This window comes from Episyrphus balteatus, chromosome 4 (assembly GCF_945859705.1).
Source record: "Episyrphus balteatus chromosome 4, idEpiBalt1.1, whole genome shotgun sequence".
NCBI classification, from domain to species: domain Eukaryota; kingdom Metazoa; phylum Arthropoda; class Insecta; order Diptera; family Syrphidae; genus Episyrphus; species Episyrphus balteatus.
In genome coordinates, this window is record NC_079137.1 from 34,024,669 (window position 1) to 34,031,812 (window position 7,144).

The window sequence follows — 7,144 nt, forward strand, 5'->3', positions numbered from 1 at the left end:
AGCTTTTAAAGCACATGAAGGGTTTCTTTATTATTGTGACTATGCTTTAGAAAATGATTAATGGGCATATTAGCAAGAAGTCGTTTTTAGTTGTAAATATAAAGAGGCCATGAAAAAAAATTTTTGATTTCATACACTTTTTTTGTAATGAAAACTTTTAAAACCTGAAAAATCACATTTCTGAATTATTTTCGTACTTTTAGTACAGTTGAATCATAAATTAAGGTACCTTCCAAGTAAGAATTTTGTAAAAATATAGTTAATTTTCTCCAAACCGGTCCCTGCGATTTTGATAAAAACATTCAACTGCAGTCGCAATGTAAAATGTAGTATGGTCAACGTTGATTCTATTTTGAATTAAAAAAAGAAATACATTTGAAAATTATGGCCTTCAAAGACAAAATCATTCCGAAAAACAGTTAAATCAAAGTGGTTTCTGTTTATTTTAACTAGGTTCGAGATTCACACAGGATAGAACGGTTATTAACTTCCAAATTTGTTTAAAATGACAACCTCAATAATTTCAACTGATTTTTTTTTAACAAAAGCTTTGATTTGATTAATTAAAAATTAAATATAGAAAAATTTATTTTTTGGATTAAGAAAAATACATATATACATTAGGGTGGGTCAAAAAAATGGATATTCGTTTTTTTGATTTGGTACTTCGAAAACTCGATTGCTAGACACCTCTAGAATATAGGTACTCACCAAATATGAGCTCTTTATCTTAATGGGAAGGTCCTCCGCTTTTCAATTTTCCATTTTTACATCAACAAAAAAAAATGATTTTGTTATTAATTGACTTTTTAGCCAATTTTTTTAACATATTCTTGTAGAAAATTGAACGCTCTACAAAAAAGGTTAAATACACTTTTTTTAATTATCTAACCGTTTAGTAGATATTTGAGGTCCAAAAATCGAGAAAATATCTTCTTAACGGTTAAAGCAATTAATTTGCTGCCAAGGAACTTTTTATAGAACGTTAAAGTCCCTACAAAAAAACATCTTGCTAATTTGAAAATATTGAATTTTCAGTGAATTAGAATATTTTGAAAAGTAAAAAATGTTTTCATATTTTTTTTTAACTTTGACCTCGAATATCTTTAAAATGGTTAGATTATTGAAAAAAATTATTAAGACCTTTTTTGTGGAGCAATCTGTTTCTTACACGAATATGTCATGCGCGTTCGATTATTATAATTTTTCAATTTGTTACAAAATTAAGAACAAAAAACGAATTTTTAAAGATTTTCGCGATTTTTGGACCTCAAATATCTACTAAACGGTTAGATAAACGAAAAAAGAGTATGAAGTTTTTTTTCCTACAGAAATTTGCAAAAAAGTCGATTTATAAAAAAAAATAATTTTTTTTTGTAGAAGCTTGATGCAAAAATGGAAAATTTAAAAGCGGAGGACCTTCCCATTCATATTTGGTGTGTATATTCTAGAGGTGTCTAGCAATCGATTTTTCGGAGTACCAAATCAAAAAAAAAAAAAAATTTCGATTTTTTTGACCCACCCTAATATACATACATTATGTACTTTTTAAATATAAATTTTTCGAAAACGGGACATATTTTTCAAGTCTTAGTTTTAGGCCGAGTGTGAATTTGGTTAAATTTTTAGCCGAGGATAAGTTTTTGACATTTGTATCTACATATGTCTGTTGAATATAGAATTTATCTTGGACTTTATTTAGCTGTGAGAATTGGGATACATTTTTGAAGTGGATAAATACTTTCTTAGTTTCAGAACAAAAGAATTAATGGTGTTTAAAACATTTATAAATATTAAAAATTTACAAACTTCCATCAAGCGTTGACCTGCGAATTTTATTTTTGGGCTTACATTCACTTAAAATTTTTTTTCATCATCAATAAAAGCTGTTTTATTTTTCTCGTGATCTAAAATCGACTCGTGAAAAGTCGGCATTACTTTTCCAATTTTCTTATTTTATTTTCAGTTTTTGACTATTTATTAAAAAATTACGTTAATCCTTCTGCAAACAATTTATACTCTAAAGATAAAAGTTAAACCGGGTCCCAGAGCAGGCTAAATGTTTGACAGCTGAAAATTTGTTTTCTAAAAAAATGTATTGCCAAAAATTTACAGCTTAATTTCAGCTCCAAAACAAAATCCTCTCGAAAATACATTTGATCTAAGATTTTGTATGGAATTTTGTATGTTAGCTAAAATTTAGCATATATTTTGAGCACTTGACCATTTTTTTTGATTATATTGGAAGTAACTTTTTTTTAATCCTGGATTTCCTAAAACATCCAATAAAGCAATGCAATAAAAAAAATCATGAATATTACATCGATTAGATTTTTTTTTTTTTCAAATTTCATTCCTCTCAAAAAAAAAACATCCTTCATGTCCTTAATATCCTTCCTGTGTTGATTTTTTGAAAAAGTTTTTTTTTTCGCAAAGTAAACTAATATATTTCCTCCTTGACTTCAATCTCTCCCTCGAACCTGTCAAATACAAACCGAAAATCCTTATACATATAATAATAAATCGAAATAAAAGAACGCTCTCCATCTTTTCGAATTTGTCAACAATCTTTAAATGTCACATAATTTTTCCAACGTTTTCCATTTCAATGAACCAAAGCAAATCAAGTTCATTTTTCCACTTGCCCGAGTCCACTAAAATGTGCAGTACAATACCAAAACGAAAAAAAAGTAATACCTACAAAAAAAAAAATCCATGCGACAAGAGAGTCCTTGCACTTGCACTTCATAAAAATTGACGTTATCTGTGTGATGCCAAAGTGGTTCCCAAATGGGCGCTGCTGAGTATAAAGTGCTTCACCCGACACCATATTAAATTGCAGCCAACTATACAGATCAACAGTGCATTCAATAAAATGTTGGCATTTTTTGAAAGACTGCCAAAAATTCTTTTTCACATCCAATTTATTGGACAGGATTCCACATGTCTGAAGTCTGATGATGGAACAAAAAGATGCCAAATATCAAGTAGGTACTTCTAGTAGCATCTGATGGAGTTGGCTCTTATGGTCGAACTTTTTCAAACATCCCGTCGTCGTGTCTCGTCGCTGTCGGTTTTCAAATCGTCCGTCCGTGTCGCCACCGTCCGCCACCATATCGTCATCATCAACATCATCATCGGAGGTGGAATCGAATTACAGAAAATCACTTTTTCATTGCAGGACAACCACATTAGGTATTCAATTCATCGTCTAGTCATTTTGGCCAGGCAACTATCCGTTGGCGCCTATTAATTCGAGCCACACATTACCTTGGTCCATTTGCAAGCAAAGTAGTATTGGTATATATTTTTGAGAGCACACACTCGACATGTAAAGGGAATATGCTTAAAAGCAATGCCCAAGCCCATAATATACTTCCATGGAACATTGATTTTATGTTCATAAATACCAAATGGGAATTTCGTATTAAAAGGCTACATGGCTGAAGCTATAAAAATTCTACACCCCAGCTCCTTCGATCCGTAGCTAGCGTATAGCTAGTGGAGTGGCATGCAAGGATTTCGATTTTATACCTACCTCTTACCCCATCATCATCATGTACCTTCTTGCCCTTTGTCCCATTCCATCAACGAACGACAACGACTTCGATATAGAAAAGCTAGAAATGTCGCCCTTGTTTACAAGTTGTTCATTCACAATAGCAGCTATAGCAGGAGCAGCACCACCAGCAACATGGAGCGAGAGCGTTGTGATGTGAAACGATGGTGATGGCGAAGATGTCCTGGAAAAAGTTTCTCCATAGCGAATCCATTATTATGCATACTTTAAGAACACCCAGTTGAATAGAATTTCTTTTGTGGAATTCCATTCAACTTTGCAAGTTCAATATTTCCGGCGTACATGTTGTACATGATTTTAAGAACAAGCAAAAGATGGTGGGGGCGGTTTTGAAAGTAGAAATTCCCCTACTTCTATTGAATATATTGGCCCCCATCTCCATCAATCGCCGCTGCTGCGCCGTGCCGCTTCGTCCTTAATAGTCATGTGGATGTGAATCACCATGGAACGTTTACGCTCTATCAGTTTTCACTATTTCATAATATTGAGGGCTAGATTGAAGAAAGTTTGCATGTCCGTAGCTAGGAAGGAGTTTCTAGGGGGTGAATCATCACTATCCTTTTCCACATTTTGCCGATCGAATACTATCCAATTCTTCCAGTTTTTCGCTACCTCTGTTGAAAAACTTTTTTCGATTCGTGCAACTTAGAATTTCCTCAATAATGCTTTAGCTATCCTAGAGCAATCTGTAATTGATAGATTCTTCAATGATTATAAAATATTTTTGTCAACTTGGCTCTTTGCCCAACAAAAACTACAGCTTCTGAAAATTGAAATTTCACTGGAAATAGCTTTAACAGAGCTTGCTTCAGAAACAAAATTCTGATAAAAGTTAGAACTTGTTTAACAATTTCTAATAAGTTCTTTAAACACTGTTATGCCGACTTTTTACGAGTAGATTTTAGCCGCACGATATGTAGCACGGCTTAAGTCGACTAGGATTTTTCTATAGGGATTGTGACTTTAGTCACCTGCGGCTTACGTTTACACGAGCTTCGCCGCACGGCAAAAATCAACTCTTGAAAAATCGGCATTACAGAAACTTAACCGAAAAAGCTTCGGTTAGTGAACTTATAGAAGTTAAAAGAAGTTTAATCTTCGAAAAGACTTGACTAACAAGATTCTAATACTACTACCGACTTCTTCGGTAAGACCTTAAAATCAGGTAAAGAAGCTTAAAAGAAACTACCAAGTTTTGTATTAATTTTTTGGTTTTGGCATTGAATAATCTAGCTTGGATATTTCTGCTATTTGAAGTGAAAAAGGTTTTGATTATATTAATGAAGATTCCAGGATGGCCGAGTGGGTAGAGTGGTGGAATGTTATATATTATAATTTCAGATTAAAAGATAAAATTCATGATGATCAAATCAAAACAAGTTGAAAAAGAAAATTTGTTTTTTTTTTAATTTTATTTTTGTATCTATAATTTCGATAAGACTTTTATTAAAGAGCTGTACAAGCTCCTTAATAAAAAAACCTTCAAGATGTTGTTGTTGTTCAAAGATTTTAAAGCTATTAATAAAATTTCTCAGCTTCGGTAGAGCTTCGGTAAAGCTTCGGTAAAGCTTCGTTTAAGCTTCTTATAGAGATTATATAAGTTTAGACTGAGAAAGGAAATGTTGAATCTTAACTTCATACCGCACCGTGATGATCTGCCCATTCTTTGCGAGTTATGTAATCTATCAACAACAGAATCTTAAATGATAATTTTAAAAGCAAATTGAAACTTAAAAATGTTATTACTAAACTTAATTATATGAAGTAGTTGTCAATCAGGCAGACGGCAAAGCCGTGCCATGTAATTAAAATAATATAAATAGAACAAATAAAATCTAATCTAATGGTCCAGGGTGTGGAAGCTATGGTCTTGACACAATGAGCACAAGATTTTTCTAAGGTTTTTACTTTCACCCTTCTGATCACCACTGCTGTCAATATTCTGTTGTTTTTGTAATATCTATGACATGTAGGATGAATAATCATCAGCTTTCCCGTCCATTGAATATAAAAAGTAGGTTAAAATTGCATTTCCGTAATGAGATTGAAGTTGATTATATCCAACGAATTATGTACTAAATGCATATATTCAGATACCGAATTTTTTCATGATTCTATCAAAAGTTTAAAATGTCTCCTTTTAATCCTTTATTTCAGTCTTCCAAGAGAAATCATTGTCTACGACCCTGTCAATATGTGATGATTGAAGAAAAGGGCGCCGCAAAGAAGCTATCCTGCCTTCTACTTCCACATCAATACCAAAGCAAACCATCATTGAACATTCAATCTATCAAAATCCTACTGCTGCACAACAATAAATGAAGTGCTTGTTCAAAGAGTAGCCAAAGTCTGGTATAGTACCTCTACTGTGTTGTATCTATGAGCAATAGTTACGAGAATTCCTTGAAGAAGACGAAGAAGAAGGAAATATTACGCTCCAAGATGATATCGTCACTCGACCATGAAGTAATCTAATATAACAATTTTCATTCCTTTGCGTCCTTTTTGTGTTTCGCAATGTTCTAAGGTTATTACATTTTGCTTCGATCCAAACGGATGTTGTAAATATGTAAGTCTCTTGCATTGTATAGCGTTGTAAAGTTGGCTGTTGCAGAATATTTCCCATCAAGGACAGAAGCATCCAGATGAAGAAGAAAAAGAAGACGACCAGATTCCTGCTTATGCTGTGCTCTTGAAGCTTTATTGTGTGCATTGACTTCGAATGTCCTTTGCAGAGAGTCCTTGTGGCATATCGATGCATTCTCTTGCGGTATATAGCGGGCTTAGCTATTATGTGTGTATAGACCCTCCCAACTGGTCAACCTCCTTCTTCCTATCCAAACATTGACCAACAGAGGAGTAGGAACATCTCTATATCTTTCCGTCATCGAAAGCACATGAAGGTATGGAAGTGTATATATAAATGTTTTGAACTTGTATCTGCATTTTAAAAATTCATAGAATCCCTTCGTGGGCATCGCACTCTCGGATTGAATTTAATAAAAGAAGATGTTGTGTGTGCAATGTGTGTTAGTGTGTGTGTAAGGATGTTCTATGGGATTACTTATTTTTTATTGAACAAATCTTTAGTGGGCTCTTTAACCAAACAGAATTATTCCTCGTCGTATAGTATACAGAATTCATAAGGATCAATAAAATTGTGAAACATGGGATTTACTTGAATTCAATGTAAATGTAAATGGATTATTGAGAATTTAGTATTAAAAATTTGTTATTGAACGTTAATGTGGGTAAATATTTTTGAAGTTTATCTAAAAGGAAAGTAAATGATTTTATTAAAGACGTCATTTTCTTTATATAGAGCAGGACTTGGGCATCTTGTCAATGCATAAATTTAAGTTAAGTATTGATTCTGGAAATAGTAATTTTTCGTCTCCAAAGGAACATTCAATTCCAACAAGTTTGCATATCATGGAAAAAATCAAATGATAAAATTGCATTACGTATGTGGAGTAAATCTATTCTCTTTACGGATCCTTTCTCTGATCCTCGATTCGAAACTGACCTTCCTTACGCTTGGCTCAAAGTGGTGTCTTTCATCCT

At 32.9% G+C, this 7,144-nt stretch overlaps 1 long non-coding RNA gene across 1 annotated transcript; it reads left to right on the forward strand.

The window, feature by feature from the left end:
- Nucleotides 1–2,779: 2,779 nt before the first annotated feature.
- Nucleotides 2,780–6,780, forward strand: LOC129920070 (uncharacterized). Its single transcript, XR_008773181.1, has 3 exons — nt 2,780–2,987; nt 5,738–6,483; nt 6,542–6,780. It is a non-coding gene; the product is annotated as an uncharacterized LOC129920070 (long non-coding RNA).
- The last annotated feature ends 364 nt before the right edge of the window (nt 6,781–7,144 follow it).